Below are 26,397 nucleotides of genomic sequence, written 5' to 3' on the forward strand. Positions count from 1 at the left end.
GTCTCCCTTTAACCAGCTCCTTATCCACCTCTGGATTTTCATTTGATCCCCATCTTTTCCAATTTAACCAGTAATTCTTCATAAATCCAGATATATTAGATCCACCGCATTTCCCTTGTCTAAAAATCTGTTACTTTCTCAAAGAAGGAGATCAGGTTGGTTTAACCCATGCTGTAATCTATCCCAGTTGCCATGAACCACTTTCTCTTTTAAGATTTTTTCCATGACTTTGCATACTACAGATGTTAAACTAACAGGCCTGTAGTTATTCTTGAATATAGGAACTACATTCGCTAATCTCCAGTCAAACGGTACAATCCCGAATTTAGAGATTTATTAAAAATTATTAATATTCTAGGATGAAGATTATCCGGGACCCCCGATTTACTTCCGTTCAGCTGTTCAAGTTTGGCTTCTACCTCAGATACCGTAATGTCTACCCCCATATTTTCATTCCCATCGGTCCCACTATCACTATTCCTTAACCCTTCATTAGCCTTATTAAAGACCGAGGCAAAATATTCGTTCAGATATTGTGCCATTCCAAGATTATCCCTAATCTCCACTCCGTTTAAAGTTTTAAGCGGTCCCACTTCTTCTTTCTTGGTTTTCTTCCTATTTATATGGCTAAAAACCGTCCATCTCCATGCCTTTCTCACTGCTTAGGTAGGTTTCTTTGCTGATCCCTCCCATTTTCCACTCCTGTGCTCATCCAGCTCGGTCTAAAACTGCGATACATGCCTCTGACAACTCCTGCAACTTCAACCTGAAGTAACCCCAGGCATCATCTGCCTTTAGATCCCTAAGTATGTTAGTCCAGTCCACTTCCCTAACTAGTCACCTTAATTTAGTAAAGTTAGCCCTTTTGAAATCGTAAACCTTAGTCTCAGATGCACTATTGATTATCCTCCCATTTATTTTGAAATGAATTAGCTCATGATCACTACAATTTCCTCAACAAGGTCCTCGTTACTCACCAAAATCAAATCTAAAATGGCATCCCCTCGTCGGTTCAGCAACCACTTGATGAAGGAATTCATTAGCTATCACGTCTAGGAAAAGCTGAGCCCTATTATTATTACTAGCATTTGTTTCCCAATCTATATCCGGGAAGTTAAAGTCCCCCATGATCAAGCAGTTCCTATTAGTGTTTACTTCCTTAAAAACATTAAAGAGCTCTCTATCCGTCTCCAAGCTAGATAGCACTATCCCGGGTGAGGCTCTGGTAGTTTTCTTCCCCAATGTGACCATTGCCCAGACAGACTCCGTATTATCCATTGCATTGCTAGTTATTTCATTTCATTTCACCTCATTATTGATGTACAATGCTACTCCCCCACCTTTACCTTTGCATCGGTCCTTCCTAAATAGCACATACCCTTCCATACCTGTACTCCAGTCATGGCTACCGTTCCACCATGTTTCGGTTATTCCTATGATATCCGGTTTCATGTTTTTAATTAACAACGTTTTCTTTATTAATGAATTCGCGTTAAAGGGTTGAAACAGGGACGCAGACTGTGGTGGGTAGGGTGTGCAGTGATGTTAACACCGCTTCTACACTCGAGGAATGATAGGCTCCTGCTCCTAGAGCGGTCTGCAGTGCCGGACTGGTTGTTTCAACGGAGCCTGCCATCCCTCCTTTTCGGGACTCTGTGTGCGGGGGCTACGTGACCTTGTGGCGGGGGAGGACGGTTACAGATTCCCCTGCTGCATGGCTCTGTGGTCTGGGACAAGGACCGCTGCATAAGTTCTGTAACCGCCCTCCCATGCCACAAAGTCACGTACCCCCAAACCACACAGAACATGGAAAACACCTCCCAGACCGACCAGGGTGCCTACTGACTGCACTGTGTGTGTGACCTGCTGTTGATCCTGCCCCCGTGTCTGTACCCTGGTAAAGGTGACTGTCCTATGCAATTAACAACCCCCTTCCCCCCCCCCCCTTCACAGACAGTCTTCTGTAGAAAAACTTGACGGAAATAGTAATTAACAGCAAACTACTTTTAATAATCATCTACACAGTTAGGGGATGAAACTGGGATTGGGGCTTCGGTGAGCCAGGAAGGGAAGGACTTCTCAACATTTAGGGAATGAGAGCCTTCTTGTATTTGTGCACTCTGCAGGGGTGCAGTGACAGTTTTCATGGCCCCTGTCGCCCCTCCTTCTTGTTACTTTGGGTGAGGGGGGTTTGGGACTTTGTGGCGGGGGATAGTGATTGCAGATACAGTGCAGGGGGGCTCTGTCCTCCTGCCTGCGGTCCTGCAGAACATCCACAAGGCGCTGGAGCGTGTCAAATTTTCCCTGGGCATTTCCTGTGTGGCTGGTCAGAACATCCAAGCTCGGACTGCTGTCCAGAGCGTCAACAGAGTGGTGCACTGTGGGATAGCTCCCGGAGCTACTAAGATCGATTTCCGTCCACACCTAGCCTAATTCGACATGGCCATGTCGAATTTAGCGCTACTCCCCTCGTCGGGGAGGAGTACAGAATTCAAACTAAAGAGCCCTCTAGGTCGAACTAATTAGCTTCCTCGTGTGGACGGGTGCACGGTTAAGTCGAATTAACGCTTCTAAATTCGACAAACTCCTAGTGTAGACCAGGCCAAAGAGTAATGCTCCAAAATTTGAGACAGCTTGAGGCAGAGTTTTCTGACACACTTCTAATTAAAAACTTTTGTCTGGAGGGAGCTTCATAAAATGTTCTGTGCAAAAAAGGTGTGGTCTTGGGTAACAAGCAAAAATGTGCTTGCAGCTGAATTATATTCACCACTTCCAGTAAAGAATCTGTAGATTTGAGATTATATTCCTGACATAAATCAGTTTTTAAGAATACTAGAGGTCTGCTGCTAAAACACATTAATATACTTGCATCTTCTTTTATTGTTTAAGATAATAAATTTAGTTACATTTTTGAAGATGGCTGGGGAAATTTTCTCTTCATATGGTAGATGAGATTAGCAGGGCAATGGAGTGAACAGACTACAGAATTGTACATCTAGGTTCTTAATGCAGGGTATGCTGCTCAGAGTGTCCTTGACTCTAAAATCTGCATGTTCCACATCCACCCTGAGTCCGGTGGAGCTCAAGTTCAGTCTTCAGGGTACTCTGCAAAACAAGATTGATCTGTTTTCTCAGGCATTCCTCTAAGGAGAAGAAATCTTTTTGCTTTGGAGAGATGAGATTATTTTGATTTATTTATTTATTTTTAAACAGCCATCGCCCTAAACTTTACCAGTAGTGAGGAAAAAGCTTGATGGTTGCCCAAGAATTCATTCAACCCTTTTGCAAAGACTAATAATTGTACTGTAAATAGAGATCAGATTCATTTTACATAAGCAACTAAAAAACGGTTTGATTATTTTTGATCCTTATTGACCTGTGGTGGACATAAACAAGTGGTTTAGAGCTAAAAAACTTTATATCCCATTGCTAATCCCTGTACTACTTAGTTATTTTCCAGACCATTCAGCATGCAAGGAATTGAAATTAGTGTTCTGGTATCTTACTGGTTCTTAATGTTTATATTCAGTTAAAAAGAACTGTCAGGATAAAATTAAAAAAAAAATTCTCACCAGTCTCATTTACAACTCCTGAGATTATAAATGTTTTTTTATTTCACTTCTGGCCAGTTTTGCTCTTTGTTAATGCCTGAACTAAGCAAAACAATGTAGGCAAAAAAGAAGTAAACAGACTGGCCGCCTTCATTTTCTGGTTCTTATGCCCTAGAAATGCTGCACTTTTTTGGGTTGTAAATGCCGCAGAGGCATGAATAAATCCAAACCAACTGTATTCAATGGAATTTTTTAAAGCCTAATAACATTTATTTTAATATTGTGCTTTGTAAAACCTTATTTTACAAAATCTACATTTTGGGGGCAGTAATGTCTTAAATATATTTTGGTTCTCATTTGCAATTAATCTACAGTGAGGAAGGAAAAAATTATTGAATAGGATGGAAATTGCACAATGTGGGCTGGGGGGTGAGGGCTCTGGCTGGCCGGGGATGAGGGGTTTGGGGTGTGGGAGGGGCTCAGGGCTAGGCAGTGTTGGGGTGTGGGGGTTGAGGGCTCTGGCTGGGGGTGCAGGCTTTGGGGTGGGATGGGGCTGTGATGAGTTTGGGGCGCAGACAGGCTGCCCCAGTGCTGGGGCCAGAGAGGAGGACTCCACAGTCCCCACCCCCAACACTCTCCCCATCGGCAGCAGCGAGCTCCAGGAGAGGGGCCCCACTCTTCCTCTCCTCTTCCCACCCCCCCCCCCCGGCAGCACACTCACCTGGCACAGTCACTGCATGTACTTTTAGGGGCCAGGCTGCTTTCAGGTCCACGAAGCTCCCTCGCCTCCCCTGTGGTGGGTACCGGGGGGCTGCCAATCACGTGTGTACCACCTCCCTCCACAGGTGGTGACTCTCTGCCCGCTGCCCAGGGCAGGCAGGGACGATCTGGGGCAGGCACACAGTGGCAGCAGCAGGGCTGGGGGAGAGACCCCCAGGCCCGAATTTGCTGGCTCACAGGCACCATGGGCCCATATAACCAGGGCCGGCTCTGGCTTTTTTGCCGCCCCAAGCAAAAAAAAAAAAAAACCTGTGGAGTGGCCAGAGCGGCAAAGCAGGGGGGGAAAAAAACCTGCGGTGCAGCCGGAGCAGCAAAGCAGGTTTAAAAAAAAAAAACCTGCGGCACGGCCGGAGCAGCAAGGAGGGGGAGGGAGGAAACCTGCAGCGCGGCCGGAGCGGCAAAGCAGGGGGGAAAAAAACAAACCTGCGGGGTGGCCAGAGCCAGGGTGCAGGGGGACGCCTGCACTGCAGACGTGCCCCAGCTAGCGGAGGGGGGGAGGGAGCGGGGAGGAGAGAGAGAAGGGGGGCAGCCAGGGCTTCAGCGGGGCGCTCGCCACATGGCCCTGACCGCCACACCGCCTGCCGGGCAGGCTCCGCGCCGTTCCGGTCGGCAGGGAGGGAAGAACGCGGGGTGCCGGGCTGGGGCAGACGGAGCGCACAGCCCACTCCCAGCAGGGTGCTCCCCTCCTTCATGCCACCGCCCCCTACAGGGCGGCCGGATCGGCAAACCAAAAAAAAAAAAAAAAAAAAAGTCTGTGCAGCCCTAGGATTGGGCGGAATGCCGCCCCTGTAGAATCTGCTGCCCCAAGCTGGTGCCTGGAGCCAGCCCTGCATATAAATCGCTGCCCTGGGAACCTGGGCTAAGCAAGCCCAGCTGCAAGTATGTGTGCTGCAAAGCCACACTCAAGTCATACCCATGGAGCAGCATCCACACTGCTACTGCAGTAACCTGGGTTAGGTGCTAGGGTTTCAGGGGGCATGTTCCATGATTCTGAGCACTGCAGTAAGCTATACTGCTCTATGAATTGTTTTGCAGTATTGTCTGTTCTTCCTGGACCCTTGTACTGAAATGATCTTAGCTTATCAACACTGTTAACTACTGCACTTCTGGCTTGGCACACTTCTCATTTCTGCCTGCAACCTCCATTCTAGATGGTGCCCAGGCATGGATCCAGCTCAGGACTTTTGGCGTAGTTAATGCAATGCCCGTTTCTACAAGTAGAAGCAGAGTGTTTGAGACACAATAGATGACATTTTGGCAGCATATTGTCATCACGTCTGAGGGTGACATGCTTGATGAGGAGGGCTGCATGAAAATGTGGTGGAGTGGAGACAGCTGATTCAGGTTGTAACAGCTGTGGAATCTCCTCTTTGCTGACCAGTTGGTCTGGAGCAGGGCCACGAGCACAGAGTAGTGTGATTGCATCATCCTGCAGCCCTGGGATGACCAGCACTGGCTCCAGAACTACTGCATGAGGAAGGAGAGCTTCAGGGTCTTATGTGAGGGGCTTGCCCTGATCTTCCAGCACCAGGACACATTGATGAGGGAGGCCATGCCAGGCCAGAAGTGGGCTGCTATTGCCATCTGGAAGCTTGCTACCCCAGACTGCTCTCAGTCAGTGACTAACCAGTTCAGTGTGGTCAAGTCAGCTGTAGGTGCTGTGATGGTTGAGGTTTGGGTGGCAGCTATTGTTGTGGTTTACCCATATGTAGGGCCCTACCAATTTCACAGTCCATTTTGGTCAATTTCACAGTCATGGGATTTTTAAATTGTAAATTGTAAAATTGTAAGTTTAATGATTTAAGCTGTTTAAATCTGAAATTTCACAGTGTTGTAATTGTAGGGATCCAGATTCAAAAAGGAGTCGTGGGGTGGTCACAAGGCCAGAGGCGGATTTACCATGAAACAGTGCAGTGGCACGGGGCCCGCAGTGACAGGGGGCTCCCAAAATGCAAGACCAATCTAATCTGACAACCTGCCCCTGAGTCCCGGCCGGCGTCGCAGTAGGGCTGAGGCAGGCAGACTGGCTGCATTCCGTGGCCGGGGGCCCTGCGCTGCTCCCGGAAGCAGCTGGCTGCTGGCATGTCTCTGTGTGTCCCTGGTGGCAGGAGGTGGCTCCGTGCGTTGCCCCTGCCCCAGGCAGTAAACAGAGATCCGCTGCCCCCCTCCCACCAAGGGATGCACAGAGATGTGCCAGTAGCAGCACAGTAGGGCTAAGGCGGTGGCTCCCTGCCTATGCTGCCTCCCTCCCTCCGCGCCGTGCCGCTCCCGAAAGTGGCCAGCATGTTCCTGCAGCCCCTGGGGTGTTTGTGTGTGTCTGCGCATTGCCCCTGCCCCAAGCACCGACTCCGCAGCTCCCATTGGCTGGGAACTGCAGCCAATAGGAACTGTGGGGGTGGCACCTGCGGGCAGTGGTGCACAGAGACCCCCTGCCCCCCTCCTTGCCTAGGAGCTGCTGCCAGAGGGGTGTGCCGGTTGCTTTGGGAGCTGCACCGCCCAAGGTAAGCGTCACACCCCTGCCCCAGCCCAGAGCCCGCACCCAAACTTCCTCCCAGAGGCTGACCCCCCCGCACAGTCTCCTGCACCCCAACTCCCCGCCCCAATCAAGGTTCCTCATTTTATTTTCATTTACTTCCTTTTACTTTATAGGAGGAGGATGAAGAAAAAAAGAATGAAAAACGGGGGGAGTAGATAAGAGAGAATGTTCTTTTTCTTGGCTGGGTCTTGCGGAAGGGGTCTCCCGAAAATGAAGCTGTGCGCAGGACCCCACTAACTCTAAATTCACCACTGCACAAGGTTATTGTATGGGCAGGTTATGGTACTGCTACCCTTACTTATGCACTGCAGCAGGTGGCAGTGCTGCCTTCAGAGCTGGGCAGCTGGAGAGTGGTGGCTGCTGGCTAGGAGCCCAGCTCTGAAGGCAGAGCCTCTGCCAGCAACAGTGCAGAAGTAAAGGTGGCATGGTATGGTATTGCCACTCTTACTTCTGTGCTGCTGCTGCTGGTGGGGCACCACCTTCAGAGCTGGGCACTTGGCCAACAGCCACTGCTCTTTGTCTGTCCAGCTCTGAAGGCAGCAGCACAGAAGTAAGGATGACAAAATACTGCTCCTAAAATAACCTTGTGACACCCCCTCCCCCGCAATTCCCTTTTGGGTAAGGACCCCCAATTTGAGAAACGCTGGTCTTCCGCGTCATATCTGTATTGTATAGGGTAAAAGCACACAAAAGATCAGATATCACGGGGGGAGACCAGATTTCACGGTCCATGGCACGTTTTTCATGGCCATGAATTTGATAGGGGCCTACCCATGTGTGATGACAATTGCTAATGCCCCCAAAATATTAGCCGGCTTTGGGAGATGGGGTTCCTGAACTGTGCTGGCCATTAATGACACGTGGCCATTGTCTGTGTCCCTGTCACTTCACCCCACAAGTGTGCATGAATATGTCATCCAGAAAAGATGCTACTCACTCATTATGGACGACCATAGAGGGAGGTTCATGAACCCCAAAAGGGGATGCACTTACAGAATGTATGACACTAGGGTGCTCAGAAGATCAGGTAATCACCTGTTTGGACAAGAAGGCACTGCCTGCAGATCTGTTTAGATGTCCGTGTGTCCAGTGCCATTCATGTTGGGGTGTGCAGTGCACTGCGCAGTGTATGTTTAAATAAGGGGGAGAACTTTTATCAGGACTGGGTGGAAGACAGTGCTGGTTTACAAGTATGGTACAGGCAACCAGAAAGTGCACTTCTGGTAATTGGGCTGGGTCTAGAAGAGCAAGGGTTACGCTGTGTGACCACCTCCTGGCTTTCCATGGGGAAATGTGGAGCAAGGTGATTCGCTATACATATCAGTTATTTGAGACTTCATTGAAAGGATATTTCCTGTCTCTTTTTTTTGTTTCCCAAGCACTCGCACACTGATTAATTGTGCAAATAAATAATTAAAACCACAAGCATCTCAGCTGCCACTATGTAGTGTAAATGTTAATAATCAGCATGCAGATTAAACCAACAGTAACACCAGTCGGTGCAGTGTCACTGGTAATAGAATTGCAAACCCCAGTGTAGCCATTCTCTTTCCTCTGCGGTTGCATGCGGTTGGAAGTAACGGAGGAGGAGAAGGACCTAGGATTCCTGGTTGATCATAGGATGACTGAGTAGGCAATGTGATGTGGCCGTTAAAAAAGCTAATGCGGTCTTGGGATGCATTATGTGAGGTATTTCTAGTAGAGATAAGGAGGTGCTAGTCCCGTTATATAAGGCGTTGGTGAGACCTCATTTGGAGTATTGTGTGCAGTTTTGGTCTCCCATGTTTAAGAAGGATGAATTCAAACTGGAACAAGTACAAAGAAGGGCCACTAGAATGATCCGAGGAATGGAAGGCCTGTCGTATGAAAGGAGACTTGAGGAGCTCGGTTTGTTTTCCTTAACCAAAAGAAGGTTAAGAGGAGATATGATTGCACTCTTTAAATATATCAGAGGGATAAATACCAGGGAAGGAGAGGAATTATTTCAGCTCAGTGCTAATGTGGACACGAGGACAAACGGATATAAATTGTCAGTTAGGAAATTTAGGCTTGAAATTAGACGAAGGTTTCTAACCATCAGGGGAGTGCAATTCTGGAACAGCCTACCGAGGGAAACAGTGGGGGCAAAGGACCTCCATGACTTTAAGATTAAGCTGGATAAGTTTATGGAGGGGATGGTATGATAGGATAACGGGTTTAGTCAATAGGTCAATAACGTGCCACACTGGTAATTAGTACAAAGGGTCAATGTTGGGATATTGTTAGCCTTTTCCAGAGGGTCTGGCTGGAGAGTCTTGCCCGCATGCTCGGGGTTCAGCTGATCGCCATATTTGGAGTCGGGAAGGAATTTTCCTTCAGGGTAGATTGGCAGTGGCCCTGGAGGTTTTTCGCCTTCCTCCGAAGCATGGGGCAGGGGTCGCTTGCTGGTGGATTATCTGCTACTTGAAGTCTTTAAATCACGATTTGGAGCATTCAACAGCAGAGTCAAGGGAGAGAATTAGTTCAGGAGTGGGTGGATCGGCTTATGTGGCCTGCATCTTGCAGGAGGTCAGACTAGATGATCATAATGGTCCCTTCTGATCTTGAATTCTATGATTCTATGTCAGGTAGAGTGAACAGGATACATCTGCCCAGGTACACTTCCATTCCACTAATGCATTAATTGGCTCATTCCATACATCTCCTCCAGAATTTTCCATTCACTGTGCTGGCTGCAAAACATGGTAGCATAGAGGAGAGTCCATACGTTCAGGTGCTGGGGGTCTGTCACCTTCTGGCTAACAGAGCTGCTTAGTTCCCTCTGCTGCTGTCAGTTCTGCTCCCGCAACACTGTTGTGCTTGAAGTACTCTGGCACCATTATCGCCTCCCTCTTCCTGTGTTCCATCATTTGACTCTGGATCTCTAAGTGCTGGTCCAACCTGCAGTCAGCGTCCTTCTGCATGTCCTGCAGTTGATTGTCCCTGATCCTTTTTCTTTTCCTCTACTGGTTGAGGGTCCTCTCCCAAGAGGCCTGGGTGGGTGCCTGGGTCCAAACAAGTGCTCAATTGAAGTAAAGGGTGTCCTGCGGCACATAGTAGCTTCCATAACAATAATTGCATTGGTCATAGCACAGCAAAACCTTCCCACATGTGCTGTATTTTCCCCCAAACAATAGCAAAGATGGTAGTGGCCTCTTACCCAGCTGTGGCTATGCTGCTGCTTCTTTGCTGGTCTGTTCCCTGGCCCCTTCCGCAAACCAGGTCTGTGGATTCCAGGCAGAGGATGCCTATCTGCTGCCAAGGGTCTCTGGCTGCAGTCCAAAAATAAACATCTTCAGTCTCCAAAGCCTGTCAGGCACAACAGTGAGTTGTGTGGTTGGGGTGGTGCTGAGCACCTGGTCCTACTCCTTGTAGCAGGAGCAGGTTGACAGTGAGTTTCCAGACTTGCTATTGATGTCCTTTGTCTTTTGCTATGTGGATTTCAAGTTTTTTCTCTCCCTCTGCTGAATCACCATCAGCTTAATCTCTTCCTTTGACAGGCTGTTGGTGATGTTGTCATACAGGTGGTGATTTCAGGCACTGTGAGGTTTCGGGGATCACCCAGACCAGTAAGGTACATCACTCCAAATTGTGGACCCTACAGACCTCATATCAGTAGTCCACCAGAACACTGGTGTGAGCCTCTGCCAGCTAGCCTCCCACTGGGACGACGGTCTCCCGAGCGTCTGAGTTCTGAGCGCATATGGAGCACTCAAATGTTAACTAAGTGTATGTAAACTGGCAAGTAACTTCTGGTTCAAAGGAATTGAGTAGGTAGAAGGGCAGCAAAATAGAGTCCTTAGAATTGTGGGAAGGTATTGGAGGACTATTGGAGCCTGAGTTTTCTAACTTGCAATTTAGCCTGTGTCTATGCTGCAGAGCAGGCAGGTTAGAGACTACTTTAGGGCCTGGGTTTCACAACATAAGGTTGTCTCCTGCCCCTCCTTCCTGAAGACTTCTGCAGCACTTCCAGCCTTTGTCAAATACTCCCAAGGGAATTCAGCGCCAAAAAAAATAAAAATTCTGTGTACAATATTTTAAAATTCCGCTAATTTTATTTGTCAATAAATAAATGTGGAGGCTCTAGCATGGCAGTGGGGAGCACAGGACACTGGCTGCATGGAAGTGGGAGATCGCCCTGCAGCCCCCTTTCCCTCCTGGGACAGAGATTTGGCAATGAGGCTGCACCCGACCCTCACACAGCGCATAGGCCAGGCCTGCCCCAGAAACACCTGAGGCCCAGTCCTTCCATGCCAAGCGCACCAGATGTGGACAGGCAAGCTCAGCCCGGCAGGGTCCAAGTGTGGGGGGATCCAGGTGTGGGATGAAAGGGTTCTGTGTTGGGCAAGCCAGGTGTGGGCAGCTTGGTGGAGAGTGCGAGGGGATCTGGATGCACAAGAATTTGATGGGGGGGTCCAGGTGGAGGGGCAGTGAGACTCTGCAGGGGGGTCCTGGTGACCGTGGTTGGAACTCAGCGAGGGGTTTGAGTGTGAGAGGATGGGGCTTGGCAGAGGGGTCTGCATGTGGGGAGCTCAGCATGGGGGTCCGGATGCTGGTGGGAGTGGGGCTTTGTGGGGTGGAGGTCCGGGTGCAGCTGGTTGGGGCTCAGTGGGGACTGGGTCCGGTGTGGGGGGCTTGTCTGAGTGGTCCAGGTGCAGGGTGGATGGGGCTCATTGGGGTGGGGGTTCGAGTGTGGGAGGCTCAGTGGGTGGTGGTCTGGATGCAGGGGTGGTGGGGAATGAGGAGCTTGCTGCAACCAGTGGATCTGACCTGGCCCCAGCCATTCCTTGCAGGCGAAGAGTAAGTCCCGTCCTGCCCAGCCCAGCCCAGGGTAGGAGCCACCGGCTGGGGTGTCCCCAGCCCCACTCCCTCCTCCTGCAGTGATTTATCTTTCCGCCCGCAGCTCTGAGATCATGAAACGATGTGCCTGCATTTTTGGGGAGGGGCATGTGATCGCTTTGTGGCTTCCCTTTCTGGTGGAGAAGCAAAGTCACTTCTTTGGTGGAGAAGCTAAGAAATCTGTGGAGGACATGAATTCTGCCTGCGTGCAATGGCGCAGAATTCCCCCAGAATTAGTCAAAGCAGCAACTTCTAATGTAATTAAGCTTACATAGTTTGTTCATTCAGTTTCAATTATCTCTGCCTACATTAAAGTTTATTCTCTGCAAATAATCAAAAATATATCAATGTTGTTGTAGCCAGATTGGTCCTGTGATACTAGAGAGACAAGGTGGGTGAGGTAATATCTTTTGAGAGAGAGAGACAAGCTTTTGAGCTTACACAGAGCTCTTCTTCAGGTCTTGGAAACTTACTAACTTTGTCTCTCTAAAAAGATATGTCATTTTAACACAATGTTTAACGTTTATATGTATGTATGTGTGTATTTTTCTCATTGTAGTATTACATGCAAGTACTAGCACAGAAACTGTTTTTGTGATTAACAGATTTCTATAGAAACATTTTAAGATCATTGTAAAACTTTAGTTCAGTGAACAAGTTTCTAAATTATTGTCCACTTCATTTCTCTGATTTTGCGACTTGGAGATGTGAAATACATAGTTATCCAAATTACCTTCCAATGCCACGTATTAGGTAAAAGGATTTCTGCTTCACTGCTGCTGATCATTAAGATGCAGAAATGCTGCAAAATATATTATGGGCAAGTGACTAGAAACTTCTGATAACCTTAAGGCTGGTTCCCAAATGATCTTAATGGTGTGAGTAATCAGGGAAAACTCAGTGAGATTGCTTTGCCCTTTGCCTTCAGAGGTTGCAATTTTTACAACTTGGAGCAGCCATTAGTAACATTAGCTCTTGAAGTTCAATTAAAAAACTCCCAGGAAATGTGTTCTTGTTTTTCTTTTTATGCAGTTAAAGCTGGCAATAACTCTTTCTTTAGACCCTAATTCAATATGTCCCTGTTTCTGGAAGCCTGTTTGGTATGCTGTTCTGAAGTCCAGTTTTTTCTCATCAGTCACGCTATCAGTTAAGTCAGACAGGATTGGGGGAATATTTTATTTTTTTTACTCAGATAAAATTGCTTTACAAAGCTGTCTGACAAGTGAACAACCATGGTTTACTTGTGTTGTCAGTTTCTTTCCTGCTTGGCCATTTCCTTAGCTATTTGCTTAGGTAGTTAGTACTGAACTAGGCTGTACCGCTGTAAGGTCTCATGTATAGCTGCTCTATGCTGGTAGGAGGGAGCTCTCCCGCTGGCATAATTAAATCACTCCCAATGAGTGGCGGTAGCTATGTTAGTGGGAGATAGGGTGACCAGATGTCCCGATTTTATAGAGACAGTCCTGATTTTGGGGTCTTTTTCTTATATAGGCTCCTATTACCCCCCAACCCCTGTCCCGATTTTTCACACTTGTTTGGTCACCCTACTGGCAGATGTTCTCCCGCCGATATAGCGCTCTACACACCATGCTTATGTTGGTGAAACTTTTGTCAGTTGGGGTGTTTTTTCACAGCTGTGACCGACAAAAGTGCTAGTGTAGACATAGCCCTAATGTCAGCTTTTCTAGGCATTATAATTTATGGAGATTTACCTATCTCATAGAACTGGAAGGGACCCTGAAAGGTCATCAAGTCCAGCCCCCTGCCTTCACTAGCAGGACCAACTACTGATTTTTGCTCTAGATCCCTAAGTGGCCCCCTCAAGGATTGAACTCACAACCCTGGGTTTAGCAGGCCAATGCTCAAACCACTGAGCTATCCCTCCCCCAGTAGTAACACAAAAAACATCCATAATCTTCACAAAATGTCTGAAATTCAAATCCCTCAGTCTAGTCTGTGCTGACGAATGTAAAAGACAAGCTGCAAAAAGATAAGCCATGTTGTCTTTTAGAGTTTTTAAACTTTTCTTTTCTTGGGAACTGTAGCGTATGAAATGTTTTTTTTTTAAATTTTCCTCCATAACAATTAAAAAAAAAATTTCTTAGAGGGAAGAATTAAAGTGTGGATCCAACTTGTCTGTGTCTTTATATAGCAGCCTTCAATGTGGTGGCATCCTTTTTGGAACCATTTTACTTACTTTCATTACACTCATTAGGGTCTGCTTTTACCTCATTCTCTTACTCCCTGTTGCCTCAGTCCTATCTTGCAATTAAAATCATACCAACTGAGCAGGACTGGACAAAATTCCCTGAAGTGCCATGAAGCACCACAGCATAAAGAGCATTATAGAAGCATATATATATGTTCTCATGTGGCCAGGTCCCTTGACTTGATTTTTTTTTTATAGTATATACAAGGCTAATATTTGTTTAATCACATTTCTAGTTTAAACTAATTTCTAATGCAATTTGACCAGTCCGTGTGGATGGGCTGTTCTGTGGCTTTTTAAACTACTGTTTTTAACTTAAGTAGGCATGCTGACTTGCTATTCCGTATTGCAAACTTGCTTAACCATGTTTCTTTAGCTCACTTCATCGCCTAATGTGGATATGCGCTTTAGTCTTCCATATCTGTTAGCTGCTAAGGAATAAGGATGTTCCCTCTACAGTTTTAGGGTCTCAGTCAGACTTTTAGTCTGTCTAGGACAAAGCCCATCTTTCAGCAGTGAAGCACTTCAATAAGATGAATGGGAAAGCTTGTAACTTATTTGGTAAAACAAAGGTTTCTAAGAAAACTGATTCAGACTTCAGTTGTACATGAGCCTTTGGTTCCTGCATTTAAAATATAATCGGAAGTTAACTTTGATATATTTTCTTTGTTTTGTTTTACTCACTGGTTTTGAAGTTCCATTCCAAGCCAACAGCTGTGTTAGCTAATACATCAAACAAGCAGATAATAGTATTGTGGTAAAATTTTAATTTTGGAAATCTTTCCCTTTGATCAGCCTCCATTGTAAAATCTCACCAGCACCTGAGGCACTGCACAGCCTTGGAAAGTTATAATAGAATGAATACACAATGACCTGAAGATTTTAAACATTATTTATTACTTTAGAAAGGTCACAAATTCTAAACATCTTAATAAAAAAAAAGCATAATTGTTATCCGCAAGTAGTTTTGACAAGAGAGGGTAGCACAGATATGGTTCTTAAACTAGAAGAAATTAATGGTCAAGCTTTGTCTGTCTATTAACTTGTCTTCAGCTACTTTCTACTTTTTCGTGAGCTGAAAGACAACCTTAACATCATCCTTCCAAATTTCAAGGATCTTTTCTGCAAGGCAAACAGTGTTGCTTAGAGGGAGTGGGAGGCAGGAGGCCTATTACTTACTCAGCTACACTGTGTGGCCTTTGGCAGCGTTCAACTTTTGGTTCCCCAGTTTTGCTGTCTGTAAAATGAGGTTACTTACCCATCTTTGTAAGGCACTTTCAGATCCTTGGATAAAAGATGTTCTCTAGGGCCTTGTATACGTGAGCATTTTTCTTTAAATTGCATTCTGTAGTACTCTTGGTGGGGCAGCTCCACAGAAGAATCACTAGAATCTGGCTATGACCTGGAGTTGTTCTAGACCTGCTCTGAGCAGGATTGACAACGCAGTGATTAAAATGCTGGCAATAAGTCTGTTCTAGTCTTAACACAAGTGAGATACAGCTCAAGTTTCTATCATGGCTGTACTCCACCAGGGTTCATAGAGCCCTGCATTGATTAAAAAAATGTGTATCCGCATCCGATCCACAATCCGCAAAAAATGTCTGCAGATTTGCAGGGTTCTAAACAGCTCCACAGGTCACCATGCAGCATTGACGCAGGGCTGTGCCAAGCCCCTGACACCCAACTGCCCCTCACTTCTCCCCAGAGACCCCCTGCCCCACCACCTGCTCCACCCTTGCCGTACCTCCTTCCCTACTCCCAGTAGAAGGGCTACAATCCTGGGCCCTCGTGTGCAGCACCGCCCTCCTGGGGGGAAGGGTGGGCAGCTCAGACACCCCTATGTAGCTGCAGTGGTTGTAATGCATGCAGTCCCGGCCCACACAGACAGCAGTGACAACTACTCGCTTCATAGCATGTGCCCTTGCTGCCCGCTAGTTTAAATTATAACCACAACTCTTTCAAAATGGTGCTTGGCTCACTCCTTTCTGGGAGTTGTAGTTTACCTCCTCCATCCAAGCAAGCTGAGGACTACAACTCCAGAATGCCCAGAAGGCTATCTCTGCTGCTGCGTGATTCAGAGAGCCGAGCTGGAGCTTGTGGGCTGCATGACATCTGCTCTATTCTGGTGAGTCTGTGCTGTAGAACCCTGTGTGGTTATAAAATTTGAATCTGCATCCGAGCTGTGATCCGCAAATATGGTCCACGGATATAAAGTGGATACCCGCGGATTTGCAAGGCTCTATTCATAGAGTTGGTATTTTCTCATACATGTATGTCTGCCAATGTTGCCTTTTCTAAAGGATGTTTATAAATATCTGGCGTACTGTATATTCTGTTTTCTGTCTCTGTCATGGAATATGGTGTAAACTAATGACCATACTTGTGACAATTCCTGTGGAGCTTGGGTTCTCTAGCTTTTCTAGTTTCCAAACTACTATTGGAGACCATGGTTTCACTCGCAAGTGAAGTATTTTCAGATTATACAGAAGGCCAATGGAAGTTAAATGGCATATGGCACATTTTGGTTTAGCTTTCTTGCAAAGCAATTCCTGGAAAATTGCAGTTTTGGTAATTGCTGTTTCTTATCTAAAGTATTTTTAGGCTGTCAGTCACTAAATTCTGTAGCATTTACAAACTATAAATATTTTTTTAATGTATCCGGATGCATGCACAGAGGTTGGGAGTCCTGCAGAATCAATGGGCTCAACTCTGGGGCAGCAGCAAGAGAATACCTTATGTTAATTGAAGAACCCCTCTGAGGGTATAGCTATAGTACAATTAAAAACCTGTGGCTGGCCCATGCCAGCTGACTTGGGCTTGGAAGGCTCCGGCTGTTTAACTGTGGTTCAGAAGTTCATTTGGGCTCAGGTTGCAGAACGAGATCTTGTACCTTCCCACCTTCCAGGGTCTTAAAACCCAGGCTCCATCTCCAGCCTGAATGTCTACACCACAATTAAATAGCCCCGTGAGCCTGAATCAGCTAGCATGGGCCAGACATGAGTTTTTAATTGCAATGTAGACATACCATCCTTGTGGCTAATACTCTGAACACTCAGGGTAACTGGGATAAAGACACTGAAGGTGGCATTTAAATGAAGGGAAATGATGTGCCTTTAGGGGTCCTTAAGGAGTGTAGGTAAAATTGAAAGCAAAGCAGTCAAACTGCCCAAGTCTTCAAATTTGTGTACTCTTTAAAAGAAGCTAATAAGTTTAATGCATCTGAGACCAAGGAAGATGAAATAGCTGAAGTGAAACAAGTTGGTTACTGTAGGGCCCATTTGTGATGGAAAATAGAAAAGACTTCTAAGCCTTTTTTTATCACGTTTGAATTTTAATGACTAACAGTAGGAACATCAAATTGAACCTTTAAATTAAAGCTTTATCTAGTACTAAAGAGAAGTGCTTTAAACAAGACAAATGAGCTTCTGAAATAGTTCCATAGCAACTAAAAAACCTCACCCCACCTGTCTTAATATTTTTAAACTTCTATGTGAAAAGGGCTTAAATATTAGAAACCTATTTCAAGCATTTAAGCTAAGGCAGGGGCTTGGATAATTAACAGATGAGGTTTACTCAGCAACTTAGCTCTTTTAACAGTTTTGTGTAATTAACTGGTCTGGTTTGAAACTGATTTAGGGCTGTAACCATTTCTATTCCATATTGTTGGCATTGTTGTTGTAGCCATGTTGCTCCCAGGATATTAGTGAGACTAGATGAGTGAGGTAATATCTTTTATTGGACCAATTTCTGAAAGAAATGAGCTGCACAGGGCTCTTCAGGTCTGGGAAAGGTACTCAAGAGTGTCACAGCCAAATACAAGGTGGAACAGATTGTTTGGTACAAGTAGTTAACGCTTATTGTAAGAGACCATTCAAAGTGAAGTGGCCTGTTAACACCTTTGCAGTCATAGGACAAAAAAGGGGGGTTATCAGGTTACAGATTGTTGTAATAAGCTTTAAATCAAGTGTCTTTAATAAGAGCATGATTTTTAGTGTCTAGCAAACTTATGCTCCCACGTTCATCGTTTGAAGGTGTTGTGCAAGTTTCTTTTGAGGATAAGGACTGAGAGGGCAGATATAGAGCAATTGTTTGTGGAAAGTGTTCAACTATAGGTGATATGGTAGGGTGGGTTGTTTTTTTTTTAAATCATTTTTCTTTGAGTTCATTCAAGAGTGTAGTGATCATTTGGTTTCACCCGCATAGTTGTTGTTGGTGCAGTTAATGCACTGGATGAGGTATACCCACATGTTGTAATAGGCATATGTAGAACCCATGGATCTTGAAAGGTGTGTTGTGGGGGTTGTTGATCATCATAGCAGTGGAGATATGTCTTCAGGTTTTGCATCTGTTCTGGCAGAGTCTGCGTGGCGCTTGGAGTTGGTGGGTTGTGGTCTGTGGGGAGCTTGATTCTGATGATGAGCTTGGCAAAGTTGGGTTGTTTTGGGTTTTTTTTTAAGGCCAAATGAGCGGGTTCAGGAAAGATTTTTTTCAAGATGCTGTCCCCATTGAGTATGAGTTGTAATTGTTTGATACCCCATATGTGTTCTAGTATGGGATGGTAGGTGACAGCTAGGAGTATGCAGTCCCCACATTGAAGCTGGTTCTCTCAGGGTATTAGTGTGCCCCGTTCCATGATGCAATCTTCTTCCCTGGTGGAATGTTATTGTTTGTTTGGTAAAAGCGATTTTAATTATAGTGAGGTGTCTACCCCGGATAGTCTCCTTGGAGCATGTTCTGTGGTGTCTAGCTGAAGATAACAGATTTCTTGGTTTGTTGGGGTCGTTTCTGGATCTGTGAAGGTAAGTGTGATTCATGGATTTCTTGTATGCAGTTGTTTGTAGGGTTCCATTGTTGAAGCAAATTGTAGTGTCCATGAAGTTGATGCTGATACGGGGGTGTTCTGGAGAGAGTTTGATAGATGGTTGGTGCGGGTTGAAGTTGTGGTGGAAATCTATGAAGGAGTTTAAGTTGTCTGTCCAGAGGATGAAAATATCTGGCATATTATTGGAAGGGATCACCTCAGACAAAAAAATCATCACATACTCTTGCTCACTGGAAAGAAGAAAAAAAACAGGAAACCTACCTGGAAATCATACATGAAACCCAAACTACTATCAAAAAAACCTGATGACAGTTATCCAGCACAAAAACAAAAAGTGGAACAAACTCGACAACCCAGAGAACACTACCTCAGGGAGAAACCATGGCTCCAAGACCAACTTCCAGACACCCCAACATCATCAATTTATCAAAACTACCCATCACTGGTGCTGAATGATGTGTTCTTTCCAAAGGACCAAACTTCTGCCCCACCACGGAACCTGATACCATACTAAAATGTGGAGAACTAGAAGAATTCTTTCACAACGACACCTCCCCACCAATAATTGTAAGAAAAAAGAATCATCTGACTAGACACCCCACACTAGGCAAAATCACACACTTGATCATTACATTAATTGCTTCAGGGGAAAAAATTGACTGTGAAATGCTTAATCACATCCGCCACAAGAACAGCTATGCAGTCTCTGAAATCCAACCACCAGATAGTGGTCAAACCAGCAGATAAAGGGGAGTCCCATCGTAGTTCTCAACTGTGATGATTACAACTTTGACACTACCCACTATAAAGAACTCAAAGATCCCACAACACAGTTTACCCAGGAATTTAAGAATATCCTCAAATCCTTTCCCAAACAGCTCCAAGAGAGAGTCTACAACCTCATCTTCCATTAACCCTTCCTGAAGGAATATTGGGACTCAGAAACCATCCTCAAATCACTCACTATACAAAGGACCAGCTTCCTCCAGGGCACAACTGACCTCCTTCAGAAAGACCCCAACATTAATCACCTCCCTCAGAACACCATCTTTGCCACCATGGATGTCACTTCCCTATACACTAACATTCCTCAAAATGATGGCATCAATGCCTGCCTCAAATATCTACAAGATAATGGACAATGCTCATAAATTCACCAGAAACATATCACCAAACTCATCCATTTCATCCTCAACCATAACAGTTTTACATTCAACAATAGTTTTATCCAAACCATGGGAACAGACATGGGTACTGAGGTGGCTCCCCAATATGCCAAGCTCTTTATGGTCCACCTCAAGGAAGAATTTCTGGACAAATACACTACAAAACCAATGATATACGTGAGATGCATGGATATTATTTTCCTCCTCTGGACAGACAACCTAAACTCCCACATAATTTCCATGACAACTTCAACAACCGCTACCCATCCATCAAACTCTCTCTAGAACTCACACCAGCATCAACTTCCTGGACACCACAGTCAGTTTCAACAATGTGACCATATGGACAACTAGATACGGGAATCCCACATATCATAAGAACATAAGAACATAAGAAAGGCCGTACCGGGTCAGACCAAAGGTCCATCTAGCCCAGTATCTGTCTACTGACAGTGGCCAATGCCAGGTGCCCCTAACAGGCAATGATCAAGTGATCTCTCTCCTGCCATCCATCTCCATCCTCTGACGAACAGAGGCTAGGGACACCATTCTTACCCATCCTGGCTAATAGCCATTTATGGATTTAGCCACCATGAATTTATCCAGTCCCCTTTTAAACATTGTTATAGTCCTAACTATATCACCACACTTACCCTCACAGATCGAGTAATTACTCCAAACACACCAAGAAATCTGTTATCTACACCCAGGCACTCAGATACAATAGAATATGGTCCAAGGAGAACGGCTGGGATGCACACTTCACCACACTTAAAATCACCTTTACCAAGCAAGGACACTCCACCAGGGAAGTAGATCACATTATGGAACAAGCCACGCAAATACCCCAAGAAAACCAGCTTCAATATTGGAGGGAAAACCCTCTGACCACACCCCCTTAGCTGTAATCTACCACCCCACATTTTGAAAGATCTGACTAACATATTTTCATGATGGTCACATTTGTAAAACAATAGACACTCGTTTAATGCCTCCTTTAAAAGTTAGTTTGTCACTGATATAGTCATTTAAAGCAGAGATTCTCAAACTGAGGGGTGCAGAATGTATTCGGTGAAGGGCGTGAGATGCTTTAGGGGAGGAAGATGCACACACTTTACCCACCACAATGAATAACAAATAAAGCTGTAAAAAGCAACAGAGTCCTGTGGCACCTTATAGACTAACAGACTTTTGGAGCAAAGCTGATTCCTCCAGACATATCAGGTCCTCATATGGCACTATGCATTTGACTCTAGCTGGCGCTGTGCGTTATGGGTTTCTGTGAAGCTTGCATAGTATTACAAAAAGGTGTTGCCATCTATACGTTAATCCGTTTGCTATGACGCAGTATGCACGTTTAATTGTAAGTATTGACCACAATCACAGTTCTTCTTCTTTTACTCTTATTACAATGGCTCATTCGTGGAATTTGTGGAATTGCTCTGCTCCAGAAAACAGGCGCATCCATCACACTAGTAACAACAATGTGATGCCACTAAGCAGTATCTCACTTACTATATACTTAAATGGCTCTGTTTTGAATCAATGCCTTACTGTTTTTAATATTTAGTGAGAGTTGCATGCTGATTTTTTTTTTTATTGGTATATGTACTTGTGTGGCAGGCGGGAGGGTGTAAACTACTACAGACACAAAGAAGGGGGGTGCAATCAAATACGTTTGAGAACCACTAATTTAAAGCACAGCAAAATTTCTATTTTCTGTTTCTCCTTCTTCTTACCAGTTTAGGCCATGTCTACGCTAGCAAGCTTACAGCGGCAAAGCTGTACCAATGTAAGATTGCTTGTGTAGCCCCTCTGTGCTGACGGGAGAGAGCTCTCCCGTTGACGTAATAAAACCACCTAAATGAGCAGAGGTAGCTTTGTCGGTGAGAAAGTGTCTCTCCCGCCAACATAGCGCTGTGCCCATGAGCGCTTATGCCAGCGAAATGTATGTTGCCCAGGGGTGTGGGTTTTTTCCACACCCGTGAGCAACATAAGTTCTGCTGACATAAGGGGTAGTTTAGCCATGATCTTAGATTGCTTTGTGACTGTTATAGCCTAAACATGGAGAACTTGACATATATCTCATAAATGAGCTGTATGGTGGCTGACATTTCAGTGTTGTAGCGAATACAAGTGCAGTGAAGCTCACTGTAATGATTAAAAGGTGAAACTGGTGAAGGGGATGGTGTTATGGTTATGTGGAATCAGCATGCATACGGAAATATTTCAGTGATTTGTTAGAACTGTCTCCTGATTCTAAACATTATGAAATGATAAATAGTGTTTATCCTGCTAGATTTACTGTATACTGAGCCTGCCTATGAGGGTGGATACAGGGATTTCTCCTCCCTTATTTTGAAAGATAATGTAAGAAACTGCTGCTTCTAGAAAATCTGCCCACAGCATGAAATAATCCTTTTGAACTGCCAGTCTGACTCAGAAAGTGGTATGATCCAAAGGCACTAGGGAAAGTAAGGAGGAATGGAAATAAGTGATCAGGGATAGGGGAAAGAAAAGCAGAAGAAGGAAAGAGTGAGGAAGATGGTGCCATGTTTTGGAGGGTGGGGAGAGACGGCTGTTGGTAGACAAGCAGTGCTGTGTGAAATGGTTTTGGTACACAGAGCCCCACCTATAAAACTTCTCTTCTGGTTTTGCTAAAAGTATGGCTTGTGACACTTGTATCATTGGCTGAAAAACATAATTTAGCAACTGCCTTCTTCCTTTCCCCATCTCTAGTTTTTTCCAAGTAAAAATTAAAGGCCCCACAATGCACACTGGAATGCACTCATGAGCCAATAACACACCCTGTTGTGTGTTACTGATGGATTATAGCCTGTCTTGTGAAGAGGGCTTTATATTCACTTAATTTTTTTATATTCCTTTATCAATTACTGTACTTATCTTAACAGGTGTCTATAAAAATACAGGATATTTGGGGGCAGTGGACTGACTGACTTTTCCCACCACAGTTTGGAGCAACCATAGAGAAGATTCTAGCTGGATAGTGACTGTGGCATGAGAGGAAAGAAATACAGTGCATTGGAAATTGTCACCTCCATGAGAGGGGAAACTCACTAATAGATTTGCTGAAAAGTGTCTCTTAGCAGTGTTTCCTCTAATTTTTCCCACCCATGTATGGAATGAATTTTGTTATGTGCACCAATATGGAGGTGATGTCTGACATATCACCTTCATATTGGTGCACATAACAAAATTCATATGGTGGGGGTGGGACCGAGGGGTTTGGAGTGTGGGAGGGAGCTCAGGGCTGGGGCAGAGGGTTGGGGTGCAGGGATATGAGGGCCAGGGATGAGGGGCTCAGGGATGGAGTATAGTTTTAGGCTGGGGGGGGATGGTTTTAGGCTGGGGTGGGGCTGGGGATGCGGGCTTTGGGGGTGCAGGAGGGTGTTCTGGGGCTACAGTGGGGAGAGGGGACTCCCCCCAGTTTTCTTTCTCTGCAGCAGCACCTAGGCTCGGGGGAGAGGGGAGCTGTCATTACCAGGTACCTACATCAAAGGCATCATGGTTGCGCTCCTTGTTAGTATGAAGTGAAGAGGCCAAGTCTGAACTATGTTTATTTTCTGTCGCTGTTCAGGTCAGGCAAGGCATGCTGGCAAGTCACTGAAGTGGGGAGGAAAGTTGGTACTACTGTTACCCATACTGTATCTGTTTATGTTGACAAAAGGAAAATGCATGTTTCCAAGCAGGACTATCTGCATCTGTCATCACTAATAAACTAAAAATATTTTTAAAAAGTATTTAAGTACTTGCTTACAGATGAAGGAAGACAGAGGGAGAATATCTAAAGAAATTGTAGGCTTGGCAATGAAATGGGTGAAAAATATTGTTCAAATTATGTTTTAGATAACTTTACAGTGCCCCTTTTTTTAAGTTCCGTTTCCACTGTGACCAATAATTCAGTGCCTGTAAATCCTCTCCTTTAGTTGGATTTTTTTCCCTTTGTGGATTGGTAGAGGAAAATGACTCTGCTTTTAATGATGTGCATGTATTTAAACTCAAAGCGACAGTTTCTTTTTTGTATGCTGTGACTGTCCTGCGCAGTAAAAGGCTACAATTAATTTATCTAGAAAAATGCAAAACACTTCATTGATGCTCTCTGGGTCTTGTATATCTTTTCATTTCATCATGCTCTATTTGGGGTTATGCTAAATCTTGCATTAAAATGTGCTTTCATCACTGGGCAGTCTTGTATTAAAGTGATTTTGAGTGAGATAACTGGAATGCTGAAAATGTGGTCCATTAAAGTGACTGAAGTTTATTGGAGATCATTTTGCTTTGCACACCTTAACTAAACAGCTGGATTTACCCATATTCAGTGAGTCCACTAGACATCTTTGCTAAGTATATTACCAGATGGATTTTTCTTATTGTATTTCTCTTATCTGTATTTCTGCTACACTTATCATAGAATTTAAGTACTATGCTGAAAAGGAGCAGCACCTCAGTTTACATGTTACATCTTCCATTCATTTTTAGCACAGAACAGTAGTTGGATTAAGTGAGTTTGGGCCCAATGACACTTCAGTAATAAGGATGACTTTGGAGCATACCTGTAAAGGAAAATGTGAAGTTTGTTAGCCTGATTACAAATTTCCCTTGGAGAAAAGAACAAACTCTTAAATAAGGCTAGGTATTTTAAGTAACTTCTATGTGATAAAGATTTGGCATGTATGAAAAAAGTAATTAACAATAGTTTTATTACTGAAACTTTCAAATGACAAGACCTAGAATAACCCATGTGTGAAATCTGCAGATTGGTTACCTTTTTGAATTTAAGATTGCAGTGTTGTTGCATTTCTCCTATGAATGAATGTTTTACTAATTAATGGTAGGGGGACTTTCCCTCTTGGAAAATGCCTTCTCTTTGGGGATTCTTTTAATGTGATGACCAGGAATCAACTTGTGTAATTCTTGGAAAAATGATTTTTAATCTCATTTTCTAAATTCAGGTTTTTTCTTTTATTTTTAGGAGGGAAATTTACACATCTCAAATAACTGGAAATGCTAACACGAAGTATTCACAACTGTGGATATAGAATTTAATTTACAGTGTAATATTTGGGGATGCAATAAGTCAGGCTATTTCTCAATTTATAACTTTGAAGTGAAGAAAACAAAAACATAACTTGTACTTTAATGAAAGTGCAATAATTTAAATCACTGTGATAAAACAATTTTTATGATGTTTACCTCTAATTTTGACAGTTTAAAAATCATTTGTCATTAGTTAAATTTACAGTGGCAGTTTTAGGTTTAGAGGAAGCTCTAGTGACAGCCTGTAAGAAGTAGTTCAATGAACCTGTCACTAATAATTTAATTCTGCAGCTAATAATACTGGGTTTAATCCAGAAATTGAGACATTCCCTTGGGGAAGAATTTTTCCTTGTTGAAATATATGGGGGTATGTGTAGTAAATTTAACTGGAGTTAGCTGTTCTTGTATTTTGAGAAGATATAGGGACTTTCTCTAAGCCCTGTACAAACCTCAACAATATACAGGGTAAGTCAGTTTTTCTTGAAATATTCTTCCATCAGAATTCTAATAAGATGACGACATGTTTAACAAAACGTGTCAGTGTACATAGTCAGCAGTACTTTTTTTGCTGTCATTTGTTCCTCTTATTCTGGTGGTTTGCAAGCTAACTCATGACACTCTATATTCTTAAAACAGGCTCTTTAATGAGAAGCCCAACCATTTTATTTATTATCTGTATATTCTTCTGAAAGTATGGATGTTTACTTTCTGACCATTGTTTACAGAAACCGAAAAACTTACCAATGTTATGAAGGCTACTGTATACATGATAAAGATAATTAGGCTCTCTGGTTGAACAGTTACAAACGTCTATGCTGAAATAGGAGTACAGTAATTTGGGTAAAAATGAAAAATAGAAATTTAGATTCAGTTCTGGAAATGAAGTCCTTTAGTTATTCACAGTGGGTGTGGCCTCAACAGAAGCAGTGCAGGTATCCCACCAATGTCTTAATTCTGACCCGCAGAGACCACTGCTAGTGATAGGAGGGTTGCTCAGTTCAGCAGAATGCAACTTGTGGTGGATCCGGTGAGTACTACAGGCAAAGACTAGGAACTAGACAAACTAACTTGTGGTAATCTACCAATTTTGGCCAACTTGGGTCAGCTTTGAATTAGGGGGTGGAGGTGAAAAACTTTGAATTTAATCACTGGTGTTCTGAGTCATCCAGCCCCATACCAGTTTAAAACTTGGAAGAAATCTGTCAGTCTTTCTAAATAACCATAAACTAAATAAAGCTCATCATCACAGTATGCTTTTTATAATTGGAAACTTTTTTGGGTTTTTATAAAGAAGTGTTGTGACTAGAAACACACAATAACTCAGGGGTTCTCAAACTGGGGGTCGGGACCTCCCAGGGGGTCACGAGGTCATTATATGGGGGATCGCGAGCTGTTAACCTCCACCCCAAACCCCGCTT

At 44.4% G+C, this 26,397-nt stretch overlaps 1 protein-coding gene and 1 long non-coding RNA gene across 20 annotated transcripts in view; one reads left to right on the plus strand and one right to left on the minus strand.

Moving 5' to 3' along the window:
- DISP1 (dispatched RND transporter family member 1) overlaps positions 1 to 26,397 on the plus strand; it is a 169,390-nt gene that overhangs the window by 51,417 nt on the left and 91,576 nt on the right. The window lies entirely within an intron of this gene.
- Positions 1 to 26,397, minus strand: part of LOC120400440 — a 57,344-nt gene that overhangs the window by 20,142 nt on the left and 10,805 nt on the right. For 6 of the 9 annotated variants that reach the window (XR_005595808.1, XR_005595811.1, XR_005595810.1 and 3 more), the window contains 2 exons: positions 24,386 to 24,495; positions 2,907 to 3,105 (listed from right to left, as the gene is read on the minus strand). This is a non-coding gene — a long non-coding RNA (uncharacterized LOC120400440). The remainder of the gene's footprint in view (positions 1 to 2,906; positions 3,106 to 24,385; positions 24,496 to 26,397) is intronic. The other 3 variants (XR_005595812.1, XR_005595807.1, XR_005595805.1) reach the window with 1 other exon arrangement.

Source organism: Mauremys reevesii, linkage group 3, assembly GCF_016161935.1.
Source record: "Mauremys reevesii isolate NIE-2019 linkage group 3, ASM1616193v1, whole genome shotgun sequence".
Classification (NCBI taxonomy): domain Eukaryota; kingdom Metazoa; phylum Chordata; order Testudines; family Geoemydidae; genus Mauremys; species Mauremys reevesii.